We start from the raw sequence: 16,372 nt of genomic DNA, 5'->3' as shown, positions 1-16,372 counted from the left end.
ATAAATCCAGTCTCCTCTGCCCAGCCCACTGGAATATTTTTTCTATTTTATAGATTGAGGTATTACTTCATTCCAGAATCAGAAATAAAAGCCAATCACAGCTTAAAATTAAATTTGTTGTAATTTTGTGGTTTGATACTATTAAACTGTAATAAAAAATTCCCTGCATCTGTACTCAAACAGGATAGGATGAAGATCAACCGGGGCTTATTTCAGTTATAAAAATGTCTCAATATTTGAAAATCAACCCCCCTTTATTAACAAAATAGTGAAAAAAGATATAATTTTATATAAACAGATACAGAAATATTAAAAATGAAATTCAACATGTATTTATGATACAAACTCTTAGCAAACTGGGATAGAAGGAAACTCTCTTAAGTTGTTAAAAAATACACATGCACATATGCACACACATATAATTAAAGAAAAACAATACATAATTTTTTAAAATTGCATGTATTCTTTGGGAATTAGAAATGAGGAAAAAAATACCTGCCATCACCACTTATGTTCAAGATTTTACTGGAATTCATACTATAAAATATAAAGAAAATAAAGGCAAATAATTAGAAAGAAAAAATTAATATAGCAATTATTTTTGGATGCCATCAATTTATTGTAGAAAATCTAGAATTGTAATGACAAACTCTTATAATTAAGAAGAGTTGAAAAGGTCACCAGAAACTCTGGAAAGCTACGTAAGTAAACCAATTATTTGTATTTCCATCTTCTAGCAACAAACATGCTATATATATTTAAAAATATTATTTCCCCTTACTCTGTCATCAAAAAATATGGTATTTCCAGGAATAACAAAATAATAGGTGGGCAGCTCTGCTGGGAGGTGGTTTGGAGTTAGGGTGAATTTCTTATGAAATTTTAAAGGCATACTGTGTACTAAGAAGCTTTTTGATGGTTGGAGCAGTGCAATTTGGTAGAAAGGACCAAATTTTTAGTAGATCTCAGGGGAAATTTTGGTTAGTTTACTTTAAAAGTGAACGATAAAGAAAGAAAAAAAGCAAAGGAAACTAAGCAAGCTGACTAAGGAACTAGAAAGGAAGGGAACTAGTCCTTGTGTGCAAACAGAAAATAACCCTTAGGAGGTCATGGCAACCCCTGAAGTCATTTTATCAGATGGTGTCTTCTTCTTTAACATACAAATAGGAGAAACTTCTCTGATTATTGAAGTTTCTTTTTTTTTTAATTATTGAAGTTTCTAAAGGGAGTTTATTCTGTAGAAGCTGAAGATCAGATCTTCAATTGGGGTTTTTTTATGCCCAAGTCTTACTTTCTGACTAAGCACCTGTTTTTGACTTCTGCTTAGTCCCTCCCTAACATTAAGGAAAGAAAAAGAAGAAATAAAAGTTTAAAAATATCTGGGTAAAATTAGACTACAAAAAATTCAGGGCTGGGAAAACTCAATGATATAAACATGTCATGTTTGCATGCATTAATAAGCAGTTTCGATGATAGTCAAATGAATATTCCAGCAAGTTTTGTATCGTGTGTGTGTGTGTGTGTGTGTGTGTATATATATAAACAAGTTCCCATCTAAACTTATATAGACCTGCAAAGGCCAAGGATAAACAAGTCCATCTGGAAGAATAAATAAATAGACAAATTATTTATTAGACAATTATAGTAATTGAGATAGCAGGGTACATACATAGGTAGAAAAGTGAACCAGAATACATTGCAGAACCATACACCTACATAAACAGCTCCCTGACAATGAAAGTGGTGACACTGTGGCACAATGGGGAGGTATGCTGTCAATAATTGGGGCTAAATATATTGGGTATTCATACAGAAAATAAAATATTTCCTGAGCTTTACTTCCCACCATACTACTCCCCTCAAAATATTTGGTGGATTTTTGGTCTAAATGTAAACCAAAAAAATGAGAATTTAGAAAATAATTATATAATAATATCTTTGAGACATTGAGTGGGCAAATGATATTTGAGTGGGGCACAAAGAGCACTAAATTTGAAAGAAAGAGGTAAAGCAGACTGCACTAAAATTCAATACTTCTATTAACCAAAATTCAACTTTGAATGAATGAAAAGGAAAGCCATTGAGAGAAAGTATTTGCAGATACAATAAAATAAGAATATCCAACACGTGTAAAGAATTCCTACAGTTCAATAAGACAAAAGGATTTAAGGATGTACAGTGTTCTAACTTTTTGGAAAATTGTTGGTTATTGCTTAGCAAAGCTGAAAATGTGCAAACCCTATGATCCAGGCATTTAAATCCTAGATATACAACAGAAACACACAATATGTTCACAAACAAGACATGAAAGAGAATAATATGTTCGACAATCCCAAATTAGAAACATCCAAAATTCCTCTCAATTGCCAAATGAATAAATTGTTCTGCATCCACAAAATAAAATACCATATCACAGTGAGGATGAATGAACTGTTGCTACACAAAAAATGAAGAAATATTTCAAATACTGAGTGAAAGAAGATTAACATAAAAAGTGTATAGCATATGATTACAATCATATAAAGTTCAAAAATAGACAAAATTCCTTTGTATTATTAATCAGGATCATTATTAGTATGTCTAGGGGTGTAGCAACTAAAGGGCAAGAGAAGGGCTCCTGTAGTGCTGAAACTCTCAGGTGGTTTGATCTGAGTGTTTGTTACCTGTGTGTTATATTAGTCTTTTATTGCTGTGTAACAATATCCCATTAACTAACTGGTGCGATGCAACGTAGATTTCTTATCATCCAGTTTTCTTTGGCCAGCAGTCCAGGCATGACTTAGCTGGGTCACTTTTCAGGGTCCTTTTCCCAGGTCTTGCTGCAGTCAAGGTGTTGGGTAGACTGTGTTCCTTTCTGGAGCTCCAGGTGCTCTTCCCAGGTCACATGGACTCTGGCAGCATTCAGTTCCTTGCAGATGGAGCATTCGGGTCTCCACTTTCTTGTTAAGAGTCAGCTGGAGGTTGCTGTTCAAAAAGCCTCCCATAATTTCCAAAGGCCCTTTGAAGATTGGCTCTTTGAATCTTTAGGGCAGTAGGAAAATCTCCCTGACCTCAAATGCTCTCCCTTTGGGGAAGGTCTGGACTCTCTTTAGAGGCTCATTCGATTAGGTTATCTCACCTGAAATAATCTCCTTTGGACTCAAAGTCAACTGATTTTGGACCTTAATATCAGCTTTGTCATTTAAAATAATGTAATCACAGGAGTGAATCTCTTCAAGTTGACAAGTCCTGCTTATGCTCAAGAGAAGGCACATAGTTGTGGGGATCTTGGGGACCATCTTTTATTCTGCCTGCCACATTCCTTGAGCTGTATGTTTATAACTTACGCACATTTCTGTCTATAAGATTTGCCTATCAAATAATCCCAAAAAAGTGGAAAATAAACTAATCAGGAAAGACAAAGAAGATAAAGAAAAAGGAAAGTGTGTCAGGATAATCATGAATGTATTCATAAGACTAAACAAAATATAGTAGATGCTGGTATTTAGAGACCAGGAGGTGAATTATTAGGAAAGATGAAGCTCCACAATGACAAAAATTTGAGGCAATATTTTATTATACTAAGCATCATAGTGTTTGTTTTCATTTAACATAGAGAGCAACCCTAGAGTTTGAGATGAAAGGAAGTTGTTACCGGTGCATCTGCTTAAACGAAGTCTGCATGCCTAGATCAAATATTAACCACTGAAAGTGAAAGAGTTGAGAGACTCAAGAAGGCCAATTCACTGAGTGGAATCAATTCTTCAGAGAAGTCAGTGAAGATGGGATTTCAAAAATGACATTGAATTAGTCTAAATTAAATTGATAAGCCTTGAAATGACAGAATCAATGAAGAGAAAAAATAATACACTAATTTAAAAGAAACCCTAGAGTAACGTTTGCAAAGGCAGATGGAGATTTAGTCTCTTCGATGTTCATTCATAATTCTACTATTATAAAAATGTAAAACTAAAAAAGTAAAAGAAAAAACCCCCTAACAACGGAGAAGTGATACCTGAACTTACCGTGTATCTGTAAAACAGAATATTATATAGTAAATTTTAGAAAGGTTATTTTGCAATCATGTAATAATTGTCATGAAAACATAGTGTATCTAGTTCATAAATTTAATATTTTTAATTATAAAAATGATGTATTGTGGAGAATATGAGAAAAAATAATTTTGTATTTGCATTCTTTAAAAAATATTGTAAAATAATAGGTAAGTGTAATTAATATAAGGGAAAATAAATAATTGTATAAAACACAAAATTTCAGTCATCAGAAGACAGATTGTAGACAGCCTTCAGGAATTAAGAGAAGAGTTAGAACAAAAGTGATTCACAGAGCAGGCTAAACGAACATTGCCAATAGCCAATATAGCCAATGAGGGTACTTTTCTAGTCTAGAAAAGAATAGTAGAAGCAATGAGTAGCCAACTCCATCATGTAATCATCAAGAATATGTCTATATAACACTTAGAATGAAGGTAGGTATAGAGCAGGTAAAATTCTTCCCATTTGTACATATTTTTAAAATCAAAAGTGCTTTCTTTGCAAATATCTGGAATTCTTTCAACAGACCTAAAAAATAAGAAAAGTAAAAGAATCTTATCCACACCTCATGTTTTTAAGTGACATTTTCCAAATTACACAGATTATTATTTTTAAAAAATTCTGTAAAACTTTATGCCTCTTCACATCTTATGCCTACTTTGGGACAATTTGTTTCACATTGCAATTTCTTGAAAGTGATCCAGTTTTCAATATTTTAACAGAAGAATGGACCCTTTTCACTCTAATTTTCTACGTTGATTTTTCTTGCTAGTATTAGGTCACATTCCCACATATTCTGTAATATCAGTAACTTGCACATATGATAAATTCAGTCTTCACAAAAGAATTTTTCACAATATTTGAAAGAATGGCTTAAGAATTCCTTTGAAGAATAATGCAGTCTTGGATTATTTTTAACTTTCCCTGAGCTTTACTTTATTCCCCTTTCTCTTAATACTAAGAATTGAGAATGAACTGAATCTGACTGTGTAAAAGAAATTAGATGCAGGATTTGGTTTAAATTAGCAGTGATATTGTGGATTGAGCAGTAAATATGGATAAGAATGATTAAGTATCTAGCTAATCAAAGAATATATTAAATAGTGCATGGGTTTATATATGCCCTAGTGAATTGCTGTAGATTTCAATACTTATGCAACCATAAGTATTAAAAATAAGGACCTCCCATCGAATGCATTTAATAAAGACCTATCAAGAGAAAGAATTTTAACTCAAACAGCCTATACCAGCATAATTTTCAATGTTTTCTTAATTTGCTAAGAATAATGATAATTTTTAACTGAGCCAATTCTTTATGTAGAAAAAAAACAGTTCAAAGTGAAAACTAGGTTTTCTTTATCCTTCATTTTGCAGCTAAAATCAACTCAGGAATTAACTTAGGAATTGACTGAAAATAAAAAAAAGAAAATGAAGCTTCTTTCCTCAAATCAGAATCACTTGATTGATTGGGGATTTGTAATGAGTTATACAACCTTTCATCTCTAGGTCACTGATACAAACACTATCAAGATAAAGCATGACTAAAAGTTGCTGTAATTTGATGGATATTTGGTGACCCATGAGAATTTGCTAGTGGTCTGATTTCAAGTTCTAGAAGGCAAATTGCCATATCTTGTGACAGTTATATAATTTAATGCATTAGCCTTTAGTAAGCAGTCCTTTGTACTGAACTGTCTGCCTCCAATATGGTAAGCTTCACAAGAAATCATATTAGGGATTTATGTACTTGCACATATTATTGCATGAATAAATATATCACTCTATGATTTGTCCTGATTTGAATAGTATTTTAAGGGGGTTTTGTCATTTAAAAAACTAATACAATAAAATGGGGCCAATACATTATTAAAAGCAATAGATGAATACTTTCGCTATGTTTTTCACATGCTAGGGTTAGATGATAGCCTAGCTGTAAGTTAGCCACCATTTATTCTTCAGCTAAAAGTAGAGCAGGGCAAGCTAAGCATCTTGACATATCCGTTTAACCTCTGCTTCGTATCTAAAAGCTGAACATTTATCAACCTCCACGGCCTCAGCTCTTTGAATTGCTAAGAGTGAGCATCTGTATTCAAACATATGCTGTGGATAACGAAGATATTTTAGCCAGTTTGGTTTAGCAGCTGTTCTGTAAAAGTGAGATGAGTAATTTAATAAGCAACTCTCCTTGACTCTGATACTCTTCCCCCAGTGTATGCCAACCTCAGCCAGAAATGCAGCCTAAAAAGGGTTCACTGCTTGTGAGACATAAAGACAGGATAATGATTTATGCAGAGGACTGTCTTCCAGGCGCTGACAAGTGCTTACTGTCCTACACAAGTCATCACTGCTGCGCTAAAGAGAACAGATGGCTTTGCACACACCACTAACAAAGAAGGAATTCTGCACAAATAGCATGAAACTTCACCACTTTTCTGAACACATCTTGTCATAACCAAGCAATAAAATGAACTTGCCAAATGCACATTGCCAAAATGCAACAAATGAGAACTTTGGCCTTGCTCCTAGGAAAACATAATATGGGGTAAAAAATATTTTAAGAAATGGATGACAGCAAACTACCACATTTGTTATTTCCTGTATTGCACCAAATAGATGTTCCCACAATATGAAATCAAAGCAAACCCTTGGTGGATTTGGAAGATTGTGACTGTAAAGCTATCAATGTGAGGAAAAATTCTAGATTTAATGTGATGCCTAATGGTTTCCTCATTCATAAAATGATTAAGATGCTTCAGAATTCACTTAGAAATATATAACAGTTGTATATTTTGGAAAATACAAAGAGAAATAATATACAACATCTTGATTAGCAATAATTTTTTAAATGTTTTATGTAATAATTTTATGTAATAATTGTTCAGGGAGTATACTCCCGAACAACTACCCAAAAGTCTGCTCTTATTATAACACACCAATTAATTTTTGTTATATTTTTACCTTACAGTATATTTAGTGTAATGGGCTTTATAATATATTTAAACACTTATAGGTTTTCATTAACTGTTATTCATAATGCATATTTATTAACAATTAGATCCTGGGAAAATGAGTATAGGTAGCATAACCAGTTAAAGGCCAATTTGGCAATGCATCATAAATCTCCATTGGAAAATACAAACAACTATAATATACATCTATTTGCAATTGGAAATGCTGAGATTTCTGTATTGCATTGTTCAAAAGAATATTGGACAATATAGCTATGGTTTAAAGTGTGGCATTTTGCTGAGCTTTCAATTATTGCTGCCATATTTGTTGATCCCCACTGTACAACATGCAGTGTATGGAACAGTGATTTTGGCATCACCAACGAACTTTGTAGAAATTCCTACTCTCATGAACCAACCAATACTACTAAATCAGAATCTGCATTTTACCAAGATACTCAGCTGGTTTGCATGCATATTAAAAATTTGGAAGCATTACTGTAGCCTACTGGTTTCAACCTTGACTCTAAGAAGCATCTGAGAAGCACTGAGAAAGTAACTGTGCCTGAGAGTCATTCCCTGGTTGATACATCAGTCTGTAAAATAAGTGTGAACAATACAGTTGAGGCCTCTGCTTCTTTCAAAAATACAGTCTAGTATTTTGACCCTCAGCTATATGTGAGTTCATATGTGTGTCATGACCAAACAATGATCACCAATAGACATTACAAATAAATGAGACTTAATGCTTACATTGTAAAAGTCAAGTAGCTTTGTTGAAAATATGAGACAGTGTTTGATTTGGATCACGATCTCTTTTATTGAACAAAGATTCTGAAACAGCTCTCCTCTTGGGCTGCTTACCAGTAAAAATAAACATTTCAGATATCTAAGCCACGAATTGATCTGCATGCCGTTATTTCTCCAGTCCCTATTTTTGTCAATATGTAAAAACATGCTTTGGTGGATATTTAAGATGTTTTTACCTCTTTTTGTCATTGCTCAACTGTATGTCAATACAAAGTAAATATACAGAAGTCTTCATGAAATTAGATAAGTAAGCTGGCCAGAAAAACAATACAGTACAGAACAAAACAAAACAAAACCCCATAAACATCAAGAAACCAGAGAGGAATCCTGAAATACATTTGAAAATAATCTGAAATAACTGTTGATTTGTAACTGCAGACACATTGTTCAGACTCACAGCAGTCTGAACTGTGGTGCTTAATAAAACAAAAATGTCATCTGCTATGAAAACAATGCCATCATCTCTGAAATTCAACTATTATTGTTCATGTATAATTAACTAGATTATAAATCAATCAAGTGGTTGACATTCTGGGATACTGGTGCAAGTCACATTATATTTTAAATATTTGAATTGACACATATGAATGTAACTGTATATATGTACCTGTATGTGTATGTGTGAACCATAAAACAAAAACCAGGAGCAACATTTTATCTATAACTGGGAATATAAATTACATAATCTAAGCAATTGTCCATGCATTACCCCTTAATGTTTGTAGACGGAGTTACAGTCAGTTCTTTTTTCATTTCAATCACTGGCATAAATAACCTAAAAATCACTTTCGGCAGATGTTTATGCTAGTTGGAACTCTTCCTGTGAAATGAAGGAGCTGGTTTTGAAGTTTCTCTGTGCTGCTTAAATATTCTGGAGTGGGGGTTATTTTTAGTCCTGACAACTGCAAGAGTCCTGCTGTCACTTCTTCAATGTAACTAGAGAACCTCATCACTTGCAGCCTTCACTGTCCCATCTGCATTTCATACTAACACCACTATTCCACAAATGCTATGTCTCCATTTCTAGATTCGATGCAATAGTTGGTGATTTAATTTTTGGTTGTAAATATAACCTTACCTGGTAGGATTTTTCCCATCTCACAGATAAGCTGAGGTAGTATAGTCATATCTGAATAGATCAGGTCAGACAAATTGCTGACAAGGCTCTCCTAGTCCCCACTGCAACACAAGTCGTGTGTGTAGAAGCTGACAAAGCTTCCCAACCCCAGAATTTATTTATACCCCTGTCAGGAAGTGTTGATTTAGCATAGGGCCAAACTTTCTCATGTATTGTTAAACAGGTTGAGTCACAAGATGGAGAGATGATGGATACTGAACTCCCAACACCAGGTTTCTGTGATGTACTGGTGACAGAAAAGGCCCTTGATCTTTAGAATTAAGTAACCTGTAAGTGGTAGACAAAAGTATAGTGATCCAGTTCAAAGGACTTAAGAGGACATGTGATTTACTGCTTTTCCCCTGATATAGAAGTGAAGACTGTTTGAATTGGGATTATTTTAAAACCTGACATTGTAAAAAATAGTACTGGTCAAATATTATTTGACCTTGGTGCCTCATATACAGCTGTCAGCTCATCAGAATATGATGATGGTTGTGGTATTTTTCACTTTAATTAAACTTATTTCATTACAGAAAATGTGTGGCAAGACTCCAGTCTCCTCAAAGCCATTTTCTACTCTGGGCTACCCTATGTCTAGATCCTGGAATAGTGGTTGGAACATAATAGGCACTCACTAAATATTTACTGAACAATGTGCCTGTAAGTGCTAATAATTATTACGGATTCTATGTATGCTTCAGACAGTTCCTTCAAATAAAAGTCTTACACTTAAGGCTTTTATTGTACTTAAAGTATAAGTAGAAGCCTCATACTTACATTTAATGCTTTTATTCCTTCATCTCCCAGATGTGAGGAGAACACAGGGAATGTAACTTTTGGAATTATATTACAACTGCAGAGTTAAACTGTACAAAATGTGGCAACATCATACTTCATCTCATGATAAATTATGCTGGTTCTCAATTTATCCACTATAGGGACAACAAGGTGCTTGACTTTACAAACACCACTTAGTCAACTGTCAGGCTGACAGGCTCCCCCAACAACTTTAATTTTAATAGTCAATGTTCTTTCAGACAAATGCAAGTATTTTTATATGGGTAACTGTGATACTTAATTTTGTGTGTCAACTTAATTGGGTTGTAGGCTGCCGAGATATTTGGTTAAACATCTGGATGTTTCTGTGAGGCTGTTTCCGGATGAGATTAACATTTGAGTCAGTAGATAGTTAGGCACATTCCCTTTCCCAATGCAGGTGGGCCTCTTACAATCCATTGAAGGCCTGAGTACAATAAAAGACTGAATAATAAAAAATTATTTCTGTCCATCTGGCTGTCTTTGATCTGGGATATTAGTCTTCTCCTGCTTTCACACTCAGACTCAGATTGGAACTACATCATTGGCTCTACTGGTTCTCAGACCTTCGGACCAAGGACAGCTATATCCTCAGCTCTTCTGAGTTTGAACTTCTCAGCCTCCATAATCAGGTGAGCTAATTCCTTATAATAAACAAATACGTGCATACATACATACAAAAAACATGGACTTATGGACAATTTGATTTAATGATTTTTCAACTTTCTAATGATGCAAAAGCAGTACACTTTCAGTAGAAATCATGCTGGGATTACCCATACGATACAGTTTGGCTCTATGTCCCCACCCAAATCTCATGTTGAATTATGGTCTTCAGTGTTGGAGGAGGGGCCTGGTGGGAGGGGACTGGATCATGGGGGCTGATTTCTCCCTTGCTGTTTTTAGGATAATGAGTGAGTTCCCATGAGATCTGTTTTTTCAAAGTGTGTGTAGCACCTCCCTCTTCGCTCTCTCTCTCTCCTGCTCTGCCACGGTAAGACCTGCTTTCTTCTCCTCCACCTTCCGCCATGATTGTAAGTTTCCTGAGGCCTCTCAACCATGCCTCCTGTACAGCCTGAGAACTGTGAATCAATTAAACCTCTTTTCTTCCTAAATTACCCAGTCTCAGGTAGCTCTTTATAGCAGTGTGAGAATGGACTAAAATACCATATAATCATCTTGTTTTTCACTTTTAGTATAGTTTTCAATAAATTACATGAGATATTCAGCACTGTTTTATAAAATATGCTTTGTGTTACATGATATTGCCTAACTGTTGGCTAAGTGTTCTGAACATGTTTAGATAGGCTAGGCTAAGCTATGATGTCCCATAAGTTAGGTGTTTTAAATGTATTTTTGACATGATATTATCAATTCATGATGAATTTGTCAGGACATGACTTCATAGTTAGTGGAGTAGTATACACATACATCCAAATGTTTCTGTTCCTCTGGAGAACCTGCCTAATACAATAACCAGAGATAAATCCCACCACTTTTGCAAAGGATGGGAGGAAGGAAAGGACCTGCTAGAAGTGAATTATGGAAACTAATAACAAACAGAAGAAACTAGCAAAATGAGAGAATAAAACAAAAGGACATACAGTGCTTAGAAATTTTTTTTTGTTATTTACTATTCTTTGAAATTGCCATCAGTTAAAAAGCATAACTTGAAATAATAGGTTTTTTTTTTAACTCATATAATGTTATTCTACATACACATTGATACAAAATATAGCTCTTGGCAAAAAATGCTTAAAATCTGTCAGAATCAATTTTTTTTTCAATTGCAGATATATTCCCTGTTTTTTTTTTTTTTTTTTAAAGGATAGCAGTCACCCAAGAAAAACACATTTTTTAACTTGGAAGCCCATTTTACATTGTTTGAAGAAACAGCACTATTAGCATTTTAGGTGAAATCTAAGTCCCTACACCAGTCTGAAGAGAGCAATAAATAATATGTTACACTTGGCTTTACACTTGCCAAATTCAAGTTTCTGGGTTTAATATTGTGAACAATACAATAGAATACAAAATATTTTGCTTTCAGGGCAATTGTTTTTATTTATTATTGTTATTATTATTGATACGGAGTTTCACTGTTGTCACTCGGGCTGGAGTGCAATGGCGCGATCTCAGTTCACTGCAACCTTCACCTCCTGGGTTCAAGCGATTCTTCTGCAAGGCAACAGCTTTTAAAAATCAGAATGTCTCATTTCTTAAATGCCATTTGTCATTTTTTTTTCTTTTATGTGTGTTTCTGTGTAAAGTAAACACTCCGGAATGTACTGTGATGTATGTCAGTGGCTCCTTGATAAAGTTAATGAAGTGTGCACTATGTTAAATTGTTAGATGTCTCTGCCATTGTATTACTTTGGTATGCTTTAAAGAATATCTGCTATGGACTGCCAGATAATAGACAGGCAACTAACATACAAGCACTGCTATCGGGAGCAAGTTTTTATGTCATTTTTTGTTAAAATATTTTTGTACTTGCTTGAGATCTTTGCTGAAGTGTTTGGTGAGTATAAAAAAAATTAAATGAATGATTTATAATCCTTTGGGTGTATACCCAGTAATGGGATTGCTGGGTTGGTAATTCTAGTTCTAGATCTTTGAAGAATTGTCACATTATCCTCCACAATGGTTGGACTAATTTACACTCCCACCAACAGTATAAAAGCATTCCTATTTCTCCACATCCTCTCCAGCATCTTTTGTTTCCTGACTTTGTTTTATTTTTTTATTTTTTATTATACTTTAAGTTCTAGGATACATGTGGACAACGTGCAGGTTTGTTACATATGTATACATGTGCCATGTTGGTGTGCTGCACCCATTAACTCGTTATTTACATTAGGTATATCTCTTAATGTTATCCTTCCCCTTGCATCCCATCCCACAACAGGCCCCAGTGTGTGATGTTTCCCTTCCTGTGTCCAAGTGATCTCACTGTTCATTTCCCACCTATGAGTGAGAACATGCGGTGTTTGGTTTTCTGTTCTTGCGATAGTTTGCTGAGAATGATGGTTTCCAGCTGCATTCATGTCCCTACAAAAGACTCAAACCCATCCTTTTTTATGGCTGCATAGTATTCCATGGTGTATAAGTGCCACATTTTCTTAATCCAGTCTGTCATTCATGGACATTTGGGTTGGTTCCAAATCTTTGCTATTGTGAATAGTGTCACAATAAACATACGTGTGCATGTGTCTTTATAGCAGCATGAGTTATAATCCTCTGAGTATATACCCAGTAATGGGATGGTTGGGTCAAATGGCATTTCTAGTTCTAGATCCTTGAGGGATCGCCACACTGTCTTCCACAATGGTTGAACTAGTTTATGGTCCCACCAACAGTCTAAAACTGTTTCTATTTCTCCACATTCTCTCCAGCACCTATTATTTCCTGACTTTTTAATGATCGCCATTCTAAGTAGTGTGAGATGGTATCTCATTGTGGTTTGGATTTGCATTTCTCTGATTGCAAGTGATGATGAGCATTTTTTCATCTGTCTGTTGGCTGCATAAATGTCTTCTTTTGAGAAGTGTCTCTTCATGTCCTTTGCCCACTTTTTGATGGGGCTGTTTTTTTCTTGTAAATTTGTTTTTCTCCCATTCTGTAGGTTGCCTGTTCACTCTGATGGTAGTTTCTTTTGCTGTGCAGAAGCTCTTTAGTTTAATTAGATCCCATTTGTCAATGTTGGCTTTTGTTGCAGTTGCTTTTGGTGTTTTAGACATTACGTCCTTGCCCATGCCTGTGTCCTGAATGGTATTGCCTAGGTTTTCTTCTAGGGTTTTAATGGTTTTGGGTCTAACATTTAAGTCTCAATTCCATCTTGAATTAATTTTTGTATAAGGTGTAAGGAAGGGATCCAGTTTCAGCTTCCTACTTATGGCTAGCCAGTTTTCCCAGCACCATTTATTACATAGGGAATCCTTTCCCCATTTCTTGTTGTCAGGTTTGTCAAAGATCAGATGGCTGTAGAAGTGTGGTATTATTTCTGAGGGCTCTGTTCTATTCCATTGGTCTATATCTCTGTTTTGGTACCAGTACCATGCTGTTTGGGTTACTGTAGCCTTGTATTATAGTTTGAAGTCAGGTAGCGTGATGCTTCCTGTTTTGTTCTTTTGGCTTAGGACCGTCTTGGCAATGTGGGCTCTTTTTTGGTTCCATATGAATTTTAAAGTAGATTTTTCCAATTCTGTGAAGAAAGTCATTGGTAGCTTAATGGGAATGGCATTGAATCTATAAATTACCTTGGGCAGTATGGCCATTTTCACGATATTGATTCTTCCTATCCATGAGCATGGAATGTTCTTCCATTTGTTTGTGTCCTCTTCTATTTCATTGGGCAGTGGTTTGTAGTTCTCCTTGAAGAGGTACTTCACATCCCTTGAAAGTTGGATTCCTAGGTATTTTATTCTCTTTGAAGCAATTGTGAATGGGAGTTCACTCATGATTTGGCTCTTTGTTTGTCTGTTATTGGTGTATAAGAATGCTAGTGAATTTTGCACATTGATTTTGTGTCCCGAGACTTTGCTGAAGTTGCTTATCAGCTTAAGGAGATTTTGGGGTGGGTTGATGGGGTTTTCTAAATATACAATCATGTCATCTGCAAACAGGAGCAATTTGGCTTCCTCTTTTCCTAACTGAATACCCTTTATTTCTTTCTCTTGCCTGATTGCCCTGGCCAGAACTTCCAACACTATGTTGAATAGGAGTGGTGAGAGAGGGCATCCGTCTTGTGCCAGTTTTCGAGGGGAATGCTTCCAGTTTTTGTCCATTCAGTATGATATTGTCTGTGGGTTTGTCATAATTAGCTCTTATTATTTTGAGATATGTTCTATCAATACCAAATTTATTGAGAGTTTTTAGCATGAAGGACTGTTGAGTTTTGTCAAAGACCTTTTCTGCATCTATTGAGATAATCATGTGGTTTTTGTCTTTGGTTCTGTTTATATGCTGGATTACGTTTATTGATTTTGTGTATGTTGAACCAGCCTTGCATCCCAGGGATGAAGTCCACTTGATCATGGTGGATAAGCTTTTTGATGTGCTGCTGGATTTGGTTTGCCAGTATTTTATAGAATACTATAAACACCTCTATGCAAATAAACTAGAAAACCTAGAAGAAATGGAGAAATTCCTGGACACATACACTCTCCCAAGACTAAACCAGGAAGAAGTTGAATCCCTGAATAGACCAATAACAGGTTCTGAAATTGAAGCAATAATTAATAGCCTACCAACCAAAAAAGTCCAGTACCAGAGGGATTCACTGCCAAATTCTACCAGAGGTATAAGGAGGAGCTGGTACCGTTCCTTCTGAAGTTATTCCAATCAATAGAAAAAGAGGGAATCCTCCCTAACTCATTTTATGAGGTCAACATCATCCTGATACAAAAGCCTTGCAGAGACACAACAAAAAAAGAATTTTAGACCAATATCCCTGATGAACATCGACACAAAAATCGTCAATAAAATACTGTTTCCTGACTTTTTAGTGATCACCATTGTAACGGACGTGAGATGGTATCTCATTTTGGTTTTGATTTGCATTTTTCTTTATTTTTTTTTTTTTATTATACTTTAAGTTCTAGGGTACATGTGCATAACGTGCAGGTTTGTTACATATGTATACTTATGCCATGTTGGTGTGCTGCACCCATCAACTCGTCAGCACCCATCAATTCATCATTTATATCATGTATAACTCCCCAATGCAATCCCTCCCTCCTCCCCCCTCCCCCCTCCCCATGATAGGCCCAGTGCGTGATGTTCCCCTTCCCGAGTCCAAGTGATCTCATTGTTCAGTTCCCACCTATGAGTGAGAACATGCGGTGTTTGGTTTTCTGTTCTTGTGATAGTTTGCTAAGAATGATGGTTTCCAGCTGCATCCATGTCCCTACAAAGGACGCAAACTCATCCTTTTTTATGGCTGCATAGTATTCCATGGTGTATATATGCCACATTTTCTTAATCCAGTCTGTCACAGATGGACATTTGGGTTGATTCCAAGTCTTTGCTATTGTGAATAGTGCCGCTATAAACATACGTGTACATGTGTCTTTGTAGTAGAATAATTTATAATCCTTTGGGTATATACCCAGTAGTGGGATGGCTGGGTCATATGGTACATCTAGTTCTAGATCCTTGAGGAATTGCCATACTGTTTTCCATAATGGTTGAACTAGTTTACAATCCCACCAATACCATAAAAACCCTAGAAGAAAATCTAGGTAGTCCCATTCAGGACATAGGCATGGGCAAGGACTTCATGTCTAAAACACCAAAAGCAACGGCAGCAAAAGCAAAAATTGACAAATGGGATCTAATTAAACTAAAGAGCTTTTGCACAGCAAAAGAAACTACCATCAGAGTGAACAGGCAACCTACAGAATGGGAGAAAATTTTTGCAACCTACTCATCCGACAAAGGGCTAATATCCAGAATCTACAAAGAACTCAAACAAATATACGAGAAAAAAACAAACAACCCCATCAAAAAGTGGGGAAAGGATATGAACAGACATTTCTCAAAAGAAGATATTCATACAGCCAACAGACACATGAAAAAATGCTCATCATCACTCGTCATCAGAGAAATGCAAATCAAAACCACAATGAGATACCATCTCACAC

Source organism: Rhinopithecus roxellana, chromosome 13 (genome assembly GCF_007565055.1).
Source record: "Rhinopithecus roxellana isolate Shanxi Qingling chromosome 13, ASM756505v1, whole genome shotgun sequence".
NCBI lineage: Eukaryota > Metazoa > Chordata > Mammalia > Primates > Cercopithecidae > Rhinopithecus > Rhinopithecus roxellana.
The sequence above is the reverse complement of the archived record's forward strand: the minus strand, read 5'-3'. Positions refer to the sequence as shown.